Source organism: Symphalangus syndactylus, chromosome 14 (assembly GCF_028878055.3).
Source record: "Symphalangus syndactylus isolate Jambi chromosome 14, NHGRI_mSymSyn1-v2.1_pri, whole genome shotgun sequence".
Classification (NCBI taxonomy): Eukaryota; Metazoa; Chordata; class Mammalia; order Primates; family Hylobatidae; genus Symphalangus; species Symphalangus syndactylus.
In genome coordinates, this window is record NC_072436.2 from 33,917,234 (window position 1) to 33,940,623 (window position 23,390).

The following is a 23,390-nucleotide window of genomic DNA, read 5'->3' on the forward strand; positions in this document are numbered from 1 at the left end:
AAAGCAGACTAGTGTTTACCTAGGACTGAGAGTGGGAATGGGAATGGGGATAAACTGTTAACTGGCGTGAGGGATCTTACCAGAATGAGCAAAATGTTCTAAGACTAGATTATAGTGACGGTTGCAGGACTCAGAAAATTTACTACAAATCATTAAATTGTACACTTAAAATGGGTGAATTTTATGATATGTAAATTATTCATCAATAATGATCTTTAGTTTGGTGTAGTCTGGCTTTTTTATTAGCCATGACATAAACCTACTTAGGAAATATTCCTTTATGTCCACCTATAATGACCCATGTGAGTACTTTCACAGATTCCCTTAGACCTTCTCATTAATTTCTACGTGCCTCTTCATGGCTTCTTTGGGTCTTTGCCTTAACAGCCTGCATCACAGGCTTTCTTTGGAATGTCATCCTGGACTACTGAAACCACTTTCCCCATTTATCAGAGAGACTGGAGTGCCTGTGGTTTTCAGATCTCTAGGGTGGGTCTTAGCCAATTAATAGCTGCTGCAGGAGGATGGAGAGCAGGCTTCCTTAACTTTATGGGGGACAAACTCTGAGCTGTAATGCCTGCTCCTGATAAGGCTGACGGTATCTTTTCAGTATCTTTGTCTGGAAATGCACCTTCTCAGCATGTTTTCTTTCCCTTTCTTGCTTTGTGGATGTAAGATTTATCAGGTTCTGGGAACTCTTCTTCAATAAATTCCTTGCTCAAGAACCTGCACCTCAGGGTCTGTTTCTGGCAGGACTTGACCCAAGATGCTGACCCTTCCAGGAGCACCTGTTTTGATGTTGCAAATTTTCAAAAATAATTGTGAGAAATTTACTATTATCTTAGTACTTCATATCCTTTTTTACAAGTCCCAGACTTCACATATTCTGTAATTGCTGAGGATGCCCTGAAAGGTTCTTCCTGCCCTTCTTCCCTTACAGACATTTCAGATCTAGCCTAAACATTATCTTGACTCAAGAAGTAGGGCTGGACACAGTGGCTCATGGCTGTAACCCTAGCCTTTTGAGGGGGTAAGGTGAGAGTGTCAGGAGTTTAATGCTATAGTGGGCTACGTTCACACCACTGCACTCCAGCCTGGGTGACAGAGCAAGACCCCATCTCTATTAAAATAAAATAAAATAAAATAAAATAAAATAAAATAAAATAAAATAAAATAAAATATTTAAAGCCTCCCTCTTAAATTCAAATATAAATTGAGTATTTCACCTTTGACTCCTCTGTATCCTGTGCTTCCATATTTATAGCATTTAATTCACTTTATAAAAATTCCCTCTTTATTCTTGATCTTTCCTTCTCAGCTGTGTAAATCTGAGAGCAGAGATTTTATCTTTTATTTTTAGCCTCCTCGTGCCTAGTATAACATATAGAAGGTATGTGATTAATACTTACTGATTCAAAATAATTGAGTAATCTATATTTATTAATATGGAATGCTGTGTAATATATAACTATAAATTTCAGAAAGTTGCAGAGCCATTTATACATATAAATTTTCTTATATAGTTATCATATATATTTATTTGAAAAATAAACACTAGTGTCTATGTCTGTGTATTGAAGGGCATTTATGATTTATAATTCATAATTTAACCTTATGTCATAATTTTACTCAAGCAAATAGTTAATGCAATGTAAGAAAGAAAGAAGAAAAACGTGCAAGGAGGGAGCTAGAGAACTGATAGTCTTTATGAATTACCAGAACAGGGAATATTGCTTTTGTTGTGGTTGTTCTTGTTGTTATTGTTCTTGTTAATATTAATGTTGTTCTGCTGGAAGAGAAGCAAGGTTATGTTCAGTATCAGTTATATTCTGACATGTAAATTCAGTATTACTCATATCCTGACATGTACTGCCTTTTTAGCTTATACATAAGCTGAAAGAAGCCACATTATTTGTCTATTATTAGGATTTATAGCACTGTAGAATTATTATAGTTAACAAATATATATTAAATAGTTTTAAGTAGCTAGAAGGAGAATATTGAACATTTCCAACACAAAAAAGATAAATGTTTAAAATGGTGGATATACTAATTATCCTCATCAGGTCACTATACATTATGTGTATTGAGACATCACTATAAACCTCATGGATGTGTACAATTATTAGTTGTCAATTAAAAAATAAAATAGGAGTCTGGGGGCGGTGGCTCACGCTTGTAATCCCAGCACTTTGGGAGGCCGAGGCGGGCGGATCACGAGGTCAGGAGATCGAGACCACAGTGAAACCCCGTCTCTACTAAAAACACACAAAAAAATTAGCCGGGCGTGGTGGCGGGCGCCTGTAGTCCCAGACTCGGAGAGGCTGAGGCAGGAGAATGGCGTGAACCCGGGAGGCGGAGCTTGCAGTGAGCCGAGATTGCGCCACTGCACTCCAGCCTGGGCGATAGAGCGAGACTCTGTCTCAAAAAAAATAAGAAATAAAAAATAAAAAATAAAATAAAATAAAATAAAATAGGCCAATCTTGGCAGTGCATCTTGGTGTAGTGAGCAGGCTCGGAGGTGTTCATCGCTGCTGTCATGGTTCGTTTGCTAAACTGCATTGTCACTGTGTCCTTCCAGAACATGGGCATCGGCAAGAACGGGGACCTGCCCTGGCCGCCGCTCAGGAATGAATTCGTGTATTTCCAGAGAATGACCACAACCTCTTCAGTAGAAGGTAAACAGAATTTGGTGTTTATAGGTAGGAAGATCTGGTTCTCCATTCCTGAGAATGATCGACCTTTAAAGAATAGAATGAATTTAGTTCTCAGGAGAGACCTCAAGAACCTCCACAAGGAGCTCAATTTCTTGCGAGAAGTCTGGATGATGCCTTAAAACTTAATAACCAGAATTAGCAAATAAAGTAGACATGATTTGGATAGTTGGTGGTAGTTCTATTTTATAAGGAATCCATGAATCACTCAAGCAATCTTAAACTATTTGCGACAAGGATCATGCAGGACTTTGAAAGCGACACGTTTTTTTCAGAAATTGATTTGGAGAAATATAAACTTCTGCCAGAATACCCAGGTGTTTTCTCTGATGTCCAGGAGGAGAAAGGCATTAAGTACAAGTTTGAAGTACATGAGAAGAATGATTAATATGAACGTGTTGTCTGGTTTAAGTTGTTCCCCTCCCTCTGAAAAAAGTAGGTATTTTTACATTAGGAAAAAAAATACTTTTGTTGACTTTAGATCTATGGATAATTATTTCTAAGCAATGTGTTTTTATTCCCCAGTAACCTAGACTATATCCGATACCATTTATGAAACATTCTTGCTATAACTAAGTGCTTCCCCAAGACCCTGACTGAGTCCCCAGCACCTGCTACAGTGAGCTGCCATTCCACACCCATCACATGTGGCACTCTTGCCAGTCCTTGACATTTTCATGCTTTTCAAATGTTGTAGTGTTTATTAAAAATGAAGATGCACATACCCTTCCAGTGAGCAGTTTCACTAGTGGGAAATACCAAAAACTTCCTATGTGTGTATCCAGAGGTTTGTAGACAAATGTTGCAGCCTTGTTTGTAACAGTGAAAAAATTGAAAACAACCTGGAAGTCCAGTGATCGAAAAATGAATATATTTCTGTCTCAGATTGGGGAACCCAAAGCAGATTCCAAGACTGAAATTTCAGTGAAAGCAATTTGCTAGGTCTTACCAGAAATCATCAATTGAGGTACGGAAAAATGGAACTGAGAAGGTAAGGAAACCAGTTTAAAGTCAGCAAGCAGGTTCTCATTGGTAACAAGCTTCATACTGCTGAGATACAGGGAAACCGAGGGGAGAAAGCTGGAGTATTTATCACCCACTCCTTGGTTGTCAGCTGCCTGTCCTGCATGTGGGCGGAAAGTATTCCAGCTGCTCTATAGCAAGTCCCAAGTGTTTGCAATAAGAAGTTGCTGGCATGCACGGGAACAGTGAATGCCAAACACTTAAAGCAATTCCATGTTTAAGTATGTAAGCTCTTCATACTATTTTTTCTTTTTTTCAGACAGAGCGTCACTTTTGTTCCCCAGGCAGACTGCAGTGTTGCGACTTCGGCTCACTGCAGCTTCCGCTTTCCCAGGTTCAAGTGATTCTCCTGCCTCAGGTTCCTGAGTAGCTGGGACTACAGGCGCAGGCCACCACACCTAGCTGATTTTGTGTTTTCGGTGGGGATGGGATTTCACTGTGTTGGTCAGTCTGGTCTCAAACCCCTGATCTCAAGTGATCCCCACGCCTCGGCCTCCCAGAGTGCTCAGATTACAGGCGTGAGCCACCGCACCTGGCAGATCTTCATACTTTTTGTGTAGTAAAAAGTATAAAGCCACACATGGTTTCTTTGAAACAGTTTATAATTTAAAAAAACACAGAAGCAGGAAAACCAATTCTAAGTTCAAGTGAGGGATGATGGTAGTTTGAACCAAAGGGCTGCATGTAGTACGAAATTGTGATTTAAGATATATTTCAAAGCTGGAAGTAGCAGGGTATTCTGATGGAGTTTAACTTTGGTTTTGAGCCCACTGAGTTTGAGATGCCTTTGAGAAATGAAGGAAGTAGAGTGAGAATACAAGAAAAACTGGCCGGGCACAGTGGCTCACCCTGTAATCCCTGCACTTTGGTAGGCTGAGGCAGGCAGATCACTTGAGACCAGCTTGGGCAACATGGTGAGCCCCGTCTCTACAAAAAGTACAAAAATTAGCTGGGCATTGTAGTGCACACCTGTAGTCCCACCCACTAGGGGAACTGAGATGGAAGGATCAACTGAGCCCTTGAGTTCAAGGCTGCAGTGATTCGTGATTTTGCCACTGCACTCCAGCCTGGGTGACAGAAGAGACCCTGTCTCAAAAAAGAATCTGAAAACAATGGAACAATGCCTTCAGAATTCTAGAAAGAAAGTTATTTTCAACTGATAAATCTATTCAGCCAAATAATCAAGGGTGAAGGTAAAATAATACATTTTTAGACAAGCAAAGACTCAGGGGTTATCTCCATGTACTTTTTCTTGGGAAGCTATTGGAGAAAATGCTCCAGCAAAATGAAGGAGTACACAAACCAGAGAATGACACAGATCCAGCAAATAGCATCCAACACAGGCAATATTTCAGCTATGGAGCTGGCTGTAAAAAGAAGCAGTAAAAATATTAATACCTTAGCTGGGTAGAATGGCCATGATTGTAGTCTCAGCTACTCAGGAGGCTAAGCAAGAGGATGGCTTGAGCCTAAGAGTTCCAGACCAGCCTGGCCACCATAGTGAGATGCCTTCTCTTAAAAATAATAATAGGTTATTGCCAGATTTGGAGCATTTGGGAAGAAGTTCATTGAAGATAAAGCAAAAGTAAAAAAATAAGAGGGAAGGGTTGGTTAGTCAATCATTAATTCTAGGGCAGAAAGAAGTACAGGATAGGAAGTAAGAGCATAATATGCTGTTTTTCTCAACAGTGAGCAATATGTTCATAGTCATAATGATGCGGTGACTGCTTATCCCCTAAATCTGGTAACCACTTTGGGACAATATGGGAGGAAAAGTGAAGATAGTGATGATGTAGGAGCTAAATCCTCATCTGTCATATCAAGAAATCACTATATAATGTATAAAATAATCAAGAAGTGATTAAGTAGTTATGTAAGGAAAAAATAGAAGACATTGCTAAAAGAGTTAAAAGTCATTGCTCTGGAGGATTAGAAGGGATGGGGCAAGGGACTGTTAGGATGTATTGTAAACTGAAGAGGCTTTTTAAAATTACATTATTAATATATGCATTCATTTGAAAAACTAAAAAAATAATAATTTGGAAAAACCCACTAAAGTAACTACCAGAAGGAAAAACTAAGAGAATGAAAAGTGCTTGCCTCTGGAAAGAACAACTGCCAGGACTGTTGTTTTCACTGTAAGACTTTTGGAGCCATTTGATTCATTTGCATGTATTTCTTTAATGAAAATAATTCTATCTTAATAAAAAGTTACACTCATTCAAAAAAAATAAAAATAAAAAATAAAATAAATAAAGTCAGTTCAAAAATATGTCAGACAATTATCAGGCCTCAGCAAGTAGAAATAAATAAATACACAGTCATTCTTCACTGGCTGAAAATCGTATCATGGCTCTAGAATGGTATGTGAATTTTTATTTTCATTCTCTGGGTATGGCAGTAGATGTAAGACAGGCTATTTGGCACACATTGAGAGATGTGTGTGCATATATGCATATGCTATTTCATGCACACATTTAAAAATATTTAATATCATTTGTAACTTTGAGGAGTCTAGTTGGTTGCTATATGAGTAATCATTAGGTTGTTCTATATATATTAATATTGTTGATCATCACCAGTCTGAAAGAAGCTTAACATAAAATCACAAAATGCCATGAAGCTGAGAACTAGTGACCCCAGGAGGCAAGGAACTGACTAACGGCAAAATCTTCAGAGTTATGCCTAAAATCCTCATTCTCATGAAATGCTCTCTTTTAGAACATTTCATCTGGGACACATATGGCTTCACCAGATAAACCTTTTTACTTTACATTTTGGACAGTCAACCCACAGATGTCACATTTCCAACACCACTGAATTCTGTGAAAATAATAATAATACAAAAAAGGTAAAGGGAAAGAATTTGTCACTTCAACTTGGCAGACTAAATGATGTAGATCTCAGGAGGTTGGCACTGAAGATTTTCTTCTTCGGTGCTAAACTGCAGCATAAGAAAGAAATCAACAGATAATTCAATAGAAATTGTAGTATTCTTCCTTTGTTTTTTTTCTTCCCTTTTTCTGTTTTATCTTTCTCTTCTTTATTTTTTTCTTTTCTTTTATTTTCTGTCCTCCTTCTCCAACTTTTTCTTCATCTGATTTCTCCTTTTCCCCATTTTTTTATTCCCTCTCTTCCTTCTCTCTTCTATTCTTCCTCCTTCCTATTTTTCAGCCTTCTTTTCTTCCCTCCTTTCTTCCTTTCCTTGTCTCCTCCTACCTTCCTTCTTTTTCTCCTCCTCCTCCTTCTTCCTCATCCTCTTCTGGTTTGTACTACTGAAAACTTTCTATTAAAACTTTGTATTGTTAACACATTATTAACATTATTAAGACAATGAGACCCATCTCTAAAAAAAAAAAAATCAACCAGGTGTGGTGGCACACACATGTAGTTCCAGCTACTTGGGAGGCTGAGGCAGGAGGGAAGCTGAGGCAGGAGGATCACTTGAGTCCAGGAGTTCAAGGCTGCAGTAAGCTGTGATTGCACCACTGTACTACAGCCTGGGTGACAGAGTAAGACCTTGTCTCAATAAAAACAAACAAACAAAACATCTGTATTTCTGAGGAAACATTCAGACAGCAAACCATGACTTGAGAAAGGATATTATAGGGCAAAACTCATTCCAATTTAGAAAATTTAAGACAAAAAATTATTTTACTTAAGAGAAAGTGTGAGAAATAGATCATTAAAAAACATATGACTTGTCATTAATTTGGCAACTTCACTGGAATAGCAGTAAGTATAATTAATACAGTTGATTCAATATGCCAATGGTTCTCTATTCAAACTTCTGTATATTTAAAAATATATAAACTTTGATTGCATATCATATCTATGGTTAAAATACCTTGGGTTGGCCAAGGATATGTTTTAAAAGTTCCATGAATTATTGCACGTTAGTACATTCCTTATTTTAAAAATGATAGACTTTATGTGCTGTATTTCTCAAATGAAGGCAAAGAACACGTACATTGTTCTCAATGTTTTATTTCAATACTTAAGGTATCCAGGACATAATAAATCTTTCTTCTAAAATTAAGTAAACTGAGAAGCTTCTTTATTCTAATTCTACTTCTCTGACTCATTTGTTCAAGAATAGAATTCTTGGGACAGCCAAATCTGATTCTCTTTTTATTTCCTCCAAAAGCACTTCTCTAACCAACTGTATTCCACCTCAATGGAATCATTGCTTACCCAGAGTCCCTGTATGACCTGTTGACAGTGGTTTAAATATATCCATTCAATGAAGCATGGCCACATAAAGTGTTGGTCAAACTTTGATATAAAAACTAAGAATTTTGTTTAAAAAGCCAGATTAGGAGTCAGTAAGTCTGTAAGGCCTGAGATTCTATTTTTCTAATAAGCTGTCTCATGATGCAGAAACTGTTAGTCATGGACCACTATTTGAGTGGAACGGAAGTCAGGAGTATTCACCCATGGTCTGGCCTACTTCTCTATTTAGTAACTAGGTGAAAGTTAGTAAATTTACTAACTAGGTGAAAGTTAGCTGCATTATGTGGCAGGTCATAGTCGTGGTTTTTTTTTTTTTTTTTTTTTTGAGACAGAGTCTTGCTCTGTCACCCAAGCCTGAGTGCAGTGGCATGATCACGGCTCACTGCAACTTCTGCCTCCCAGGTTCAAGTGATTCTCGTGCCTCAGCCTCCCAAGTAGCTGGGATTACAGGTATGCACCATCATGCCTGGCTTATTTTTGTATTTTTAGTAAAGATAGGGGTTTCTTTATGTTGGTCAGGCTGGTCTTGAATGCCTGACCTCAGGTGATCCACTCTCAGTCTCCCAAAGTGCAATGACAAGTATTAATAGCTGATTAGATTAAGCAGAGGAAAGAATCTCAGAGCTTGAAGACTATCTTCCTGAAATAAGACAGGCAGACAAGAATAGGGAAAAAAATAATAAAAAGAAATGAACAAAACATCTGGGAATTATGGGATTATGCAAAAAGACCTAACCTATGACTGAATGGGGTACCTTAAAGAGATGGAGAGAAAAGAACCAAGTTGGAAAACATGCATCAGGATATCATCCAGGAGAAATCCCCCAACCTAGCAAGACAAGCCAACATTCAAACTCAGGAAATCCAGAGAACTCAAGTAAGATATTCCATGAGAAGATCAACCCCAAGACATATAATCATCAGATTCTCCAAAGTCAAAATTAAGAAAAAATGTTAAAGGCAGCCAGAGACAAAGGCTAGGTAACCTACAAAGGAAAGACCATCAGAATAAAAGCAAAACTCTCAGTAGAAACCCTACAAGCCAGAAGAGATTGGGAGCCAGATTGAACAATCTTAAAGATTTTCCAACTTAGAGTTTCATATCTGGGTAAACCAAGCTTCATAAATGAAGGAGAAATAAAATCCTTTTTAGAAAATCAAATGCTGAGGGAATTCATCTCCACTAGGCCTGCAATGCAAGAGATCCTGAAGGAAGCACTAAATATGGAAAGAAAAAAAACATTACCAGCCACTAAAAAAGCATACTGAAGTACACAGATCAGTGACATTATGAATTAACTACATAAACAAATCTGCAAAATAACCAGCCAGTATTATAATGACAGGATTAACCTTAATATCAATGGGCTAAATACCCCAATTAAAAGATACAGAATGACAAGCTGGATAAAGAGTCAAGACTCATCGATATATTGTACTCAAGAATTGGCCCATCTCACATGCAAAGACACACATAGACTCAAAATAAAGCCGTGATGGTGGAAATTTTACCAGGCAATTGGAAAGCAGAAAAGCGATGGGGTTGCAATCCTGAAAAAACAGACATTAAACAAACAAAGATCACAGAAGACAAAGAAGGGCATTACATAATGGTAAAGAGTTCAATTCAACAAGAAGAACTAACTAACCTAACTAACCTAAATATATATGCACTTAACACAGGAGCACCTAGATTCATAAAGCAAATTCTTAAAGACCTACGAAGAGACTTTGACTCCCATACAATAATAGTGGGACACTTTAGCACCCCACTGACAACATTAGACAGATCATTGAGACAGAAAATTAACAAAGACAATAATAGTGGGAGTCTTTAACACCCCACTGACAGTATTAGACAGATCATTGAGACAGAAAATTAACAAAGATATTCAGGACTTGAACTCAACTCTAGATCAAGTGGACCTGATAGATCACTGTAGAACTCTTTATCCAAAGACAACAGAATATGCATTCTTCTTATAACCACATGACACTCTAAAATTGGTCACATAATTGGAAGTAAAACACTCCTCAGCAAATGCAAAAGAAGTGAAATCATAACCAAGCGTAACTCAGACTACAGCACAATCAAATTAGAACTCAAAATTAAGAAACTCACTCAAAACCACACAACTACATGGAAATGGAACAACATGCTCCTCTATGACTCCTGGGTAAATAATGAAATTAAGGAACCAATCAAGAAGTTATTTGAAACTAATAAGAACAGAAAGACAATGTACCAGAATATCTGTGATGCAGCTAAAGCAGTGTTAAGAGGGAAATTTACAGCACTAAATGTCTACATTGAAAAGCTAGAAAGATCTCAAGTTGACAACCTAACATCACAACTATAAGAACTGGAAAATCAAGAGCAAACAAACCCCAAAGCTAGCATAAGACACGAAATAACCAAGATCAGAGTGGAAGTGAAGCAGACAGAGACATGAAAAACCCTTCAAAAAATGAATGAATAAAGAAGCTTTTTTTTGAAAAATATTAATAAAAGATAGAACACTGGCTTAAATAATAAAGGAGAAAAGAGAGAAGAATCAAATAGACGCAATCAGAAACGATAAGGGAGATATCACCAGTGACCCCACAGGAATACAGTCAATGAAAACAGAGAACACTATAATAACCCCTGTGCAAACAAACCAGAAAATCTAGAAGAAAGTGATAAATTTCTGGAGGCATTACACTCCACCAAGACTGAATCAGGAAGAAACTGAATCCCTAAATCAATCAATAATAAGTTCTGAAATTAGGGCAGTAATAAATAGCCTACCAGCCCAAAAGCCCAGAAACAGACATATTTACAGCTGACTTCTACCAGAGGTACAGACAGGAGCTGGTAGCATTTCTCCTGAAACTATTGCAAGCAATTGAAAAGGAGGGACTCTCCCCTAACTCATTTTATGAGGCCAGCGTCATCCTGATGCTAAAACCTGGCAGAGATACAACAACAACAACGACATCAAAAACTTCATTCAGGCCAACATCCATGATGAGCATCAATGCAAAAATCCTCAATAAAACACTGGCAAATCAAATGTAGCAGCACATCAAAAAGCTTATCCACCATGGTCAAGTCAGCTTCATCCCCAGGATGCAAGGTTGGTTCAACATATGGAAATCAATAAATCTAGTTCGTTACATAGACAGAACTAAAGCAAAAACCACATGGTTATCTTAGTAGATACAGAAAAACCTTCAATAAAATTCAACATCACTTCATGTTACAAACTTTTAAGAAACTAGGTATTGAAGGAACATGCCTCAAAATAGTAACAGCCATATATGAAAAAAAAACACAACCAATATCATACTGAATGGGCAAAAGCTGGAAGCATTACCCTTGAAAACTGGCACAAGAAAAAGTTGCCTTCTCTCACCACTACATTCAACATAGTACCGGAAGTTCTGGCCAGGGCAATGAGGCAGGAGAAAGAAATAAAGCATATTCAAATAGGTAGAGAAGAAGTCAAATTATCTTTGTTTGCAGATGACATAATCTTATATCTAGAAAACCCAATTTTCTTAGCCTGAAAACTCCTTAAACTGATAGGCAACTTCAACAAAGTCTCCGGATACAAGGTCAATGTGCAAATATCGCTAGCATTCCTATGTATGTATTAACAACAGTCCAGCTGAGTGGCAAATCACGAATGAGCTCCCACTCACAATTGCTACAAAGAGAATAAAATACCTAGAAATATAGCTAAAAAGGGAAATGAAGGACGTCTTCAAGGAGAACTACAAACCACTGCTCAAGGAAATCAGAGAGGACATAAACAAATGGAAACACTTTCCATGCTCATGGATAGGAAGAATCAATATTGTAAAAATGGCTGTATTGCCCAAAGTAATTTATAGATTCAATGCTATTCCCATTAAACTAACATTGACATTCTTCACATAATCAGAAAAAAAATGTTAAAATTCATATGTAATCAAAAAAGAACCTGTATAGCCAAGGCAATCCTAAGCAAAAAGAACAAAGCTGGAGGCATCACGCTACACAACTTCAAACTATACTACAAGGCTACAGTAAACAAAACAGCATTGTACTGGTAGAAAAATAGACAAATCGTACATAATAGATAACTCAGAAATAAGACTGAACACCTACACTCATCTGATCTTTGACAAACCTGACAAAAACAAGCAATGGGAAAAGGATTCTCTATTTAATAAATGGATCTGGGAGAACTGACTAGCCATATGCAGAAAATTGAAACTGGACCCCTTCCTTACACCTTATACAAAAATTAACTCAAGGTGGATTAAAGATTTCAATGTAAAACCCCAAACCATAAAATCCCTAGAAGAAAACCCAAGCAACACCATTTAGGACATAAGCACAGGCAAAGATTTTATGACAAAACACCAAAAGCAATTGCAACAAAAGCAAAGATTGACAAATGAGATCTAATTAAACTAAAGAGCTTCTTCACAGCACAAAAAACCATCATCAAAGTAAAAAAACAACCTACAGAATGGGAGAAAATTTTTGCAATCTAACCATCTGGCCTAATATCCAGAATCTACAAGGAACTTAAAGAAATTTACCAGAAAAGAAAAAAAAATTAAAAAGTGGGTAAAGGACATGAACAGGCAGACACTTCTCAAAAGAAGACATTCATATGGCCAACAAACACATCAGAAAAAGCTCAACATCACTGATAATTAGAAAAACTCAAATCAAAACCACGAATGATACACCATCTCACACCAGTCAGAATGGTGATTATTAAAAGTAAAGAAACAACAGATGCTTGCAAGGTTGCAGAGAAAAAAGGAACACTGTTATCCTGTTGGTTGGAAAGTAAATTAGTTTAACCATTGTGGAAGACAGTGTGGCAATTCCTCAAAAATCTAGACCAGAAATACCATTTGACCCAGCAATCCCATTACCCAAAGGAATAGAAATCATTCTATTATTAAGACGTATGTTCACTGCAACACTATTCACAATAGCAAAGACATGGAATCAACCCAAATGACCATCCATGATAGACTGGATAAAGAAGATATGGTACATATGCACCATGGAATACTAGGCAGCTGCAAAAAGGAATGAGATCATGTTTTTGCAGGGACACGGATGGAGCTGGAAGTCGTTATCCTCAGCAAACTAATGCAAGAATAGAAAAACAAACACAGCATGTTCTCACTTATAAGTGGGAGCTGAAGGATAAGAACATATGAACACTTGTCAGGGGAACAATACACATTGGGGCCAGTTGGGGAGGGCACGCAGAGAAAGCGTCTAGAAGAATAGTTAATGGATGCTCGGCTTAATTACCTAGGTGATGGGTTGATCTGTGCAGCAAACCACCCTGACACATGTTTACCTGTGTAACAAACCTGAACATCCTGCACATGTACCCCGGAACTTAAAATAAAAGTTGAAGAAAAAAATAAATAAAATAAAATTGAATGATCTCAAAATAAAGAATAAAAATATAAATAAGATTTTAAATTTTTTTTACAAGTAGATGACGCATCTATTAGTTAACAATGACCTGAAACTCATAATTGTAATTTTATTATTATGATAAAAATTGGTTAATGCTGATGAATCAATAAACTTCTGATATCTATTAATATTAATAAAATATTTAATTTTATTTTATTACACAATTATTAAGTGTAACAGGAATCTCAAAAAATTTTATCTTCAGAAACTTTTTGATTCCTCATTGTGTTTTGAGTCCTAAAATTAAAGCTCAATATTATGTGCTGTCAAGTAAAATTGGTAAAACAGAGAGCTTCAAATGGCCTGGCCACAAATTCCCCTCTCCACTCTGCTTCCTTGGGCAAGGTCCCCAGCCAAAAAGCCCTCTTTATCAAAGGGATAAGGCACAGTTCCTGATTATTCCTGAGTAGCAGGTCTCAGCTTTTTGCCAGCCCACAGAATTATGCAAACTAACCTATTATATCCTCCCATGGGAACTAAATAACACCTCACCTTCTTGATACTGCAAATCTGCCTTCCCAAACTCCAGCTTCACTCTGCTTCCAAATGCAACCTTCATGTTGTCCTGTGTGGCATTTGGTGTTGTCTTGCCCCAGGCTGTGTGTGTGAGAAATAAATTGCTGTCTTTCTCATTTGTCCAGCATCAGGTGCAATGTGTTGGGCTATCTCCATAACCTTCAGGTAGAAATCCATACCTCACAAACCGAGTGAAGAAGTGACTAAAATACTAATAGTAAGACAAATATTATAGTCTGGCTGTGGCTCAATGAGAGTGAGGGTAGACAAGGTCCACTTCAGGTATAGACAAGGAAAAAGTACATCGTTAAGGAATTTAAAAACAACGATAAAACTAAAAACTGGTTTCTTTTTAATTATCATTATGTACTGGTAGTGTCGGTGTTAAAATTATCCTTTTCAATGAGGTGGAACATCCTCTCCCAAATCCCCATCCATCATTGTGTATAGGAATAGCTAATGCATTATGTGTTTATCATCTGAGCACATGAGTTCTGCAGTAAAGGAAAAGTAATCATAGCAGAATGTGACAATGTTTGAAAATTTGTGTCTAGCCAAAAACTTGAAAATCTTACAGCCTGTAGACAGCATATTGATATCTATAAATATGCCATATGCCACTTTGTGTATGTTAAGCATTAAGTGTGTTTAAGTGAAGATTATACTGTAGGTGACAAACGGAGTGTTACCAAAGCAAAAAACAAGCTCTGTGACACATATTATCAATGAAGTCCTCAAAAAGTTTGGAACAAACAGTTATATTCAAGGACCATACAGTTAACAATCAACCAATGAAAATCAACAGATCAGCCACTCACCAAATTTGATGGTTAATATACCTGAAATAAAAAGCCTCACAAATGTTGGTGGGAGTGTAAATTAGTTCAACCATTGTGGAAGACAGTGTGGCGATTCCTCAAGGATCTAGAACCAGAAATACCATTTGACCCAGCAATCCCATTACTGGGTATATACCCAAAAGATTATAAATCATTACACTATAAAGTCATATACACACTTACATTTATTGCAGCACTATTCACAATAGCAAAGACTTGGAACCAACCCAAATGCCCATCAATGATAGACTGGATAAAGAAAATGTGACACATATACACCATGGAATACTACACAACCATAAAATTAATGAGTTCATGTCCTTTGCAGGGACATGGATGAAGCTGGAAACCATCATCCTCATCAAACTACCACAGGAACAGAAAACCAAACACTGCATGTTCTCACTCATAAGTGGGAGTTGAGCAATGAGAACACGTGGCCACAGGAAGGGAACATCGCACACCGGAGGCTGTTGGGAGGTGGGGGGAAATGGGAGGGAGAGCATTAGGACAAATATCTGATGCACCAGGGGCTTAAAACCTAGGTGACAGGTTGAAAGGTGCAGCAAACCACCATGGCACATGTAAAGCTGCACATTCTGCACTTGTATCCCACAACTTAAAGTAAAAATTTTTAAAAAGTTATAGTAATATTATAGTGAAAACTAGCCTGAACTTGCCAAGTAAATGAATAAAATAGATCTAATTCTTCAAAAAAAAAAAAAAAAGAAACAAAGATGTGGTATTTTATGACATATTTATTTTGGCAAAATGTAGAATGTTATTAGCATATTACATAAGGGGAACAGTCCCTATGTACATACCCAAAACAGTCAAGATTGCTAAGAAACAAAATAAACAAAAAATATCCTACAAAATACTGTGGGGATATGGGAGGGGGGAAGATAGGATACTTGTATAATTATTTTGGATTCTCTGGAAAGCAATAATAAGTTAATAGTCCTTAAATTTCTAAAGTATAGTGACTTATAACAGGGACCTTAATGACTATCACTATATAAAAGTAAAGAGAGAAACCAGGCTTAGGTTAGACATCTATGATGCTGTTATAACTGAAAGATAAAGAAAGCATAGCATTCTCTAAATACAGCAGAAGTAAAACAAAGAGGAAAATCTGAAGATCATTTTGGTTATAATTTTGATTGAACATGGTGACAATTCAGAAGAAGGTTTCAGAAACCGGGTAAATATATTTTGTCTTATTATAAACAGTAAGGAATATCAACTGTTTTGAAATGTTCTGTTAAACAACAGAAAAACATGAGATAATGACAGAGGAGAGATATTATTAGTATAACAATCGAGATCTTGTACTTTCATCTTGTATATTTAAGGAATTTTAGAAACAGAATGATAAAACTCTAAAAACAAGAAATTATGGCTATGTTCAATTTTATGGGAAAAAACAAATCCAAAATGTGGTAGCCTATGTCAGTTATTAAGGACCAGGTATAATCCAGCTCTGCAAAATTTGTTTAACTGCCAGGTTGCACATCTAAATGCTATTGCCATTTTTTACATGGGTCAAATTAACTTAAATTAGTCAGCAAATAGTGTAATAAGAATGACATTTTCAGTTAGTTTTCCATATTTTAAATAAACTGAAATGGGAAGCTAAAAATTTATGCCTGGCAACTTTTGCAACGAGGATTGTGTTTGCTGGGAGGAGGTGCAGCAATTGAGGCATAAATAGAAGAGACATTTTGGCTAAGACACAGCATAGAATAGATGTCTCTATGCCTTTGAAATGGTAGAAGAATAAAATAATATGAGGAAATACGTCTTTCCCTAAGACATTCTAGTGACATATGGTGAAGATAAATAATAGAATATTGAATGAATGAGTCAATTAATAAATGGTTGTCCATTCTGAAATTGATTGAAATAAGATTCTCACAAGAATCATTAGATCAATAGATTGTATAGCTCCATTTAATTAATTAACCACATGTCATAAAAAGAAGGAGGGGAATTGGAAAATCTCTTTAAGTACAGTGACTCACTATTAAAATGATTATTCACTTCTACAAGTTTTTCTTGAGCTCCATCTGAGTGCCAGAGCTGTTTTAACACTATTTGCATATGGAAGGAAATTATGTACTATGCCCTCTGAAACCCACTCAGAGTGTTCAGAAGTTTTAATTACTGAATATTCACTCAGCCTCATTTGGGGTTGGGGGAGGAAGGCACATAGTTAGTTGAGGGAATGTCTTAAATTCACCACAAACTAGAGGCAGCACAATCGGGGATGAAAGAATGGTTATCATTTAGCTAAGACTGTGAGAACAATGACAGAAGAAAGGTGGTTCCTTTATTTAGAGAAGTTTCCAGGTGGTTCTTTCACTGAAAAACATTATTTTTTAAAGATGGCATACGAAAAGGAATAATACTGTGAAACAACAGAACATTTGAAGGGAGTATCACAGTGGAAGTAACATTATACACTTTCCTATTCACCCAGATCTAGCAATAATTATTAATTATTGATAACAGTTTTAACAAAAGTGATTAAATTGTATGTGAATTTCTACATATGACTATGTGTTTCTTGTTTTCTTTGAAACATTCTCTTATATATGAATTGTTTTGGCACGTTAGATATTACTTGAGGAAAACTGAGTTCAATTACTTTTTTAAAAAATTTAAGTACTTTAACTTTTGCTTTTGAGTTTAATATAGAATAATACGACCTGAAGAGTTACCATGAATGTATTCTATTTGAGATTATATTAGCAAGTCATGGAAGCATAGAATGATATTAAGTGTGACGGTACTTATAAAGTTAGGGTGGTCCTATTATCAAGATAAGTCTCACTATTTGATGCAAAATGTGCACCTGATTGTTGGAAGAGATGGCTAGATTATTATCATTGTATTTGTGTTTCTCTGTCATAGCAGGCAAGAATTTAGACTCTTAAGGAAGGATGTCCCTGTAAATAGAAACAAATATATCTTTGTCAACATAGCCAATATCAGAGGTATCACCCACAGAATGATAGTTAGCTTTTTCATTTTGAAAATAAGTAAAAATAGATAGATACACATATAGATGTAGACATAGATATGGTTAGAATTTGTGTCTCCCACCCAAATCTCATCTTGAATCGTAATCCCCATAATTCCCACGTGTTGAGTGAGAGACGTGCTGGGAGGTGATTGGATCATGGGGGCAGTGTCCCCCATGCTGTTCTCATGATAGTGAGTTCTCGTGAGATCTGATGGTTTTATAAGTATCTGACATTTCCTCTTTCACACACTTGCCATCTCTCCCGCCACTGTGTAAGACATGCCTCCTTTCCTTACTGTCGTGATTGTAAGTTACTTGAAGCTGCCTCGCCTCCGCAGCCATGTGGAACTGTGAGTCACTTAACCTCTTTCCTTTATAAATTACTCAGTCTCCGGTAGTCTCTTTACAGTGTGAGAATGAACTGATATGTACATACACATATATATATATATGTGTGAATATATAATATATATTTTAAAATAACAGAACATATAGTAGTGTAAGAATGAACTGATATATACATACACATATATATGTGTATATATAATATATATTTTAAAATAACAGAACATTTGAGGGGAATTTGAAGGGAGTACACACATAAACACACATACATATACACATACACACATATATACATACACACATACACACATATATACACATACACACACATATGCACACACATATACGCATATATAGATGCGGTTTCTCTATTCATGTGTATATATGTGTGCTTGTATATGGGGGTATGTATATATGTGTGTCTGTGTATGTATGTGTGTGTATGTACTCCCTTACACACATACACACATATATACACATACACACAGATATAAACATAAGTGTATACGTTTGTGTGCGTATGTACTTGTTTCAAAAATAATGTTTTCCACCCTCTTGAAAAGAGCCTAAAACTGGAGCCAGAAAATCAAGATTCTAGTTTTTTTCTCTGCCTACAAATGCTATTTGACTTTGAATAATATGCTTCATTCATCTGCGATTATAAGTATGAAAGTTGTTAGAAAACGTCAAAACTTCACCAGATATATTTAGGATCTTCTATCTCAAGTAAGGAGAGTATACTGCTCAATTCATTTACTCTGAAGATTTCAATAGGTAGGCCTGTAGAGCAATGTTTTCTGTACTGCTATATTGTTATTATTTTAAGTCATTGATTATTTTAATTTATCAAAGAAGGGTAAATGCTATTGGTTCAATTCAACTTAATTCACCTTAGTTATAATTGTGAATCAATAATTAAAATTTCAAAATTTTATTATAAAAAATGGATAACAAGGCCAGGCACAGTGGCTCATGCCTGTAATGCCAGCAGTTTGAAAGGCCAAGGTGGGCGGCTCTCTTGAGGTCAAGAGTTCAAGACCAGCCCAACCAACATGGTGAAACTCCGTCTCTACTAAAAATACAAAAATTAGCTGAGCATGGTGGTGGTGCCTGTAATCCCCACTACTTGGTAGGCTGAGGCAGAATAATCACTTGAACCCAGGTGGTGGACGTTGCAGTGAATTGAGATCTCGCCACTGCCACTCCAGCCTGGATGACAGAGGAAAACTCCATCTCAAAAAAAAAAAAAAAAGATAATATAGGTTTATCGGATAAAATATTTAATGTTGAAATCCTTTATATAGCATTAAAGGTTTTTCAAACATGAATAAAGTATTAAGAAAGAATACCTGATATTTAATACTAAAACTGCAATTGCTAGCTATGTGAATATTAACTAGGTTATGAAAGATCTTTTTACCTTTAGTTTTTCCTTCCTTGCATTAGAGAAGAGAGAGCAACTGGAAGAATTGTCACTTAAGTGTATTATAAGAAAGGGAAACAATTACTTTTCTCCCCACTTCCTACTAATATTCCTAATTCTCAATTATTTTACTGATTTTTCCAGTAGTAAAAAAGTCTTAATTTATAAATACAAAATAGATTTACTAATTATAAGAACATTTAAAGAATTGACGAATTTACCTTTCTTCTTAAATATTCCATCTACCTAAACTTGTTAATTACATTTTAAATCTGCCATTGTTGAGATCTGTAATAGTTCACTTCTATGATTACATTTTTCACTGATTTTTAGTTTTACTTCTACATTTAACTGGTTTCAATACTCACCACCAGTCCCTTTAACTTGGTTTCTCAATTAATTTCTCAACCATCGCCATCAGGGTTTGAACACGAAGTATGTTTTGTTTTATTTTTTTTCCCCAATGGCCTCATAGATGTTATAAGAAAGAGCATTCACCTTCTCCACATTGAAAATATCAGTCTTTTACCTTTAGCTACAGATATAAATTTAGAAGATATAATATTCTTAGTCAATATTTTGGTTAGCATTATGAAAAACATTGCAAAAATCTTTGGTCTTTGGATGTTGATATAGACAAAGCTGAAGCCAACCTTCTAATCCTCATTTTTATACAGTTGACCCAAGAAGAGATTGAAAAACAAATACCTAGAGGACTAAAAATAATGGCATCAGTTAAGAACATTGTAAAAAAATATGATGCCAAAAATGTACCAGATTTGTATCAGAAGATTTTTATTGTTGTATTTTTAAATTATTCAAGAAAAATTACTGTTTTAGTTTTACCAAACATTACAAAAGATGATAAAAATCTAAATACCCTTTTAGAAAAACCAGTTCCATTAAATTAAAAAATTACAAAGCTGAAAAAATTATAGGCATCATTGAAAAATACCTAGCATAAAATATTGGTAAGTAAAATTCTATAGTATTTTTGAAGAATAATAAAGAACAAGTGAGGTTTATTGTAAAGGAGACTTAATTTCACGAAAGTTATTGTTCACAGTCTTATGATAAATTATTTTAACATGAATGATCAAAGTGTTAATATCTTTACTAATTAAAATTAATTAAAAAGATGACACATTAAATTTATGTGACATAGTTACTATTATATTTAAAAGAAAATTTGGATTACCTCAGTTTAGGAAAAAATGCTGCAAGTTAACAGAATGATCCATGTTGTCATATTTTCAAAGAATGTAATTACTAAAGACATATCCACAGTAAAAAAATGAGACTATAGAACCATATTTTAAAAATTGAAGCCTTTAGAAAATGTGCTTATGGCTGGCTGCATTGTCTCACACCTGCAATCCCAGCACTTTAGGATGCTGAGTTTGGCAGATCAGTTGAGTCCAGGAGTTTGTGACCAGCCTGGGCAACATAGTGAGACCTTGTCTGTACTAAAAATACAAAGAAATTAGACAGACATGGTGGCACAGGCATGTGGTCCCAGCTACTCAGGAGGCTGAGTTGGGAGGATCACTTGAGCCTGGGAGGTGGAGGTTGCTGTGAGCCCCGATCGAGTCATTGCACTCCAGCCTGGATTGCAGAGTGAGACCATGTCTCCAAAAAAAAAAAAAAAAAAAGTGCTTATGAAGATTTCAGAAATGTAGTGTTAAGTGAAAGGAACATCACAGATCAATAAATACAGTCATAATATCACTATTATACCCAACAAAACAAATATGTAATGTACATATTTGTACATAAATGGGTGTTACAGTGACTAAAGGAAGCACAGGCAACTGTGGATAATTATTTTCTAATGAAAATGAAATGACAGTGCTATATATGTTTATTTTAGTCTTTCAACATAATACTCTAGAAACTACTTAAACTCATGTCTTCACAAAATCTAAGTAGATGAATATAAAAAGGATTGTGAGATCAGTAAATATCCTTTACTGATATGGAAAAAATTATAATTTTAAATGTTGTTACTCACCAGTGAAAGCTTTGGTAGAGTAAGATGCTAGGTTGAAGATGTTTCTTTTTACTCTGTTTTTCTGTGTTTTATCACCTTGAAGCTTGGATATTGGCTTGGGAGGGGTCATTGGAGATAGATTGCCCTTACTTTGTACTAAAGTTTGCAATTAATGACATGAGATGCAATTATAAAAAATAAAAATTGATATACGATGAGTCAATTCAATGGAGAAAAATCTATTTTTAAATGTGTATAAACACATACACAGCTTTAGTCATATCCATGTGTATATATTTGTCTCTATGCATATGTCTAAATATACCATTATAGAGCATGAGACGATTGATATAAAATTTTCATTTCTCAACTTTTTTTATGGTACTTTATAGCCTATATAATTTTTTACAATTAATTGTAAAAAAAAATTTAATTTGACCTAATCATCTTTGTATTTTGGAAACAATTGAGGGCAGCAAAACAGAATTTACATGTGATATTTCTTCACATTAAATAATTAGATCAAGGTAGAATTCATCAAAAACTGTGTACTGGTAGACTAAATGTAAGTTGTGTGCTACTGTATAAAGAGAAGGATAAAAATCAGCTTTTGGTGCATCTGTTTTAGAATTGTTCATACTTTATTTCATTTGCAAATTAATTTTGGTGGATAGAATAAATCTTATTATATTATTATAGTTTATTTCAACAACAATCAGAATTAGTTCTAAATAACGCAAAAATTTGTAAATAAAAAAATAAAAATTTGGTAAAGGCATAATTCAGTATATCAGATCCAGTGGAATGTTTATACCATCACTTTCTTCCTTTGTTATCTGTGCATTTTCATTCCTTCCTTCCTTCTTTCCTTCCTTCCTTCCTCCCTCTCTCCTTTCCCTTTCCTTCCTTCCCTCCTTCCTTCCTTCCTTCCCTCCCTCTCTCCTTTCCCTTCCCTCCCCCCTTTCCTTTCCCTCCCTTCCTTCCTTCCTTCCTTCCTTCCTTCCTTCCTTCCTTCCTTCCTTCCTTCCTTCCTTCCTTCTTTCCTTCCTTCCTTCCCTTTTTCCCTTATTTATTTTTATTTTCAGATAAAATTAAACTTCCAAAATATTTTCTAAAACTTGTAGTGTATTTATTATTGCAATTTTTTATTTAGCAAAATATAAAGCAGAAATGTTCACCATAATGATTTTTCTACTTTCATTCTTCTTCCAAGGGGGAATTTGCCCTTTCCTGTGTTCCTTATTATAATATTCTCTGGTTGGAGTAAATGCACTGTTTTTTCTTTAAACTGAAAATGGCAAGTTTGACCTACATCTTTTTTTTTTTAAATCAGAACTTGTTTAAACACATAAAAATACAAATTTCAATATAAATTATTATTATTATTTCTATTTTTTACATATACCCCCATTTAATTTATATACAAACAATACTATGGAGTCAATAATTTTGAATTAGTGACATTCGTTTTCTACTTTAGTTGTGTTTAATGTTATTTAAATGGCAGTGACTTTTTTTGGGAGTTTGATAAGCCTCAGACTTGTGCTATGTGATGCTCTGCTTCTACTATTTAGCTCTGCAGGGTAATAAAAAACTTCAGTTTATGCTGTGCACCGACTTATCCTTTCATCTCCTTTCGATGTGAATGCATCATTTACATGTTAATGTTCCCTTCCTGATTACTCCTAACATCTTTATGATAAACTAAAAAAGGAAAAAGAATTGTACCACAGTTACCAAGTGGTCACCCAGATGATGATTCAAAATATGTTGAGAGTTTTATCATTCATAAAA

At 35.5% G+C, this 23,390-nt stretch overlaps 1 pseudogene; it reads left to right on the plus strand.

Moving 5' to 3' along the window:
- The first annotated feature begins 2,539 nt into the window (after nucleotides 1-2,539).
- Nucleotides 2,540-3,129, plus strand: LOC129462550 (dihydrofolate reductase-like; annotated as a pseudogene).
- Nucleotides 3,130-23,390: the final 20,261 nt, after the last annotated feature.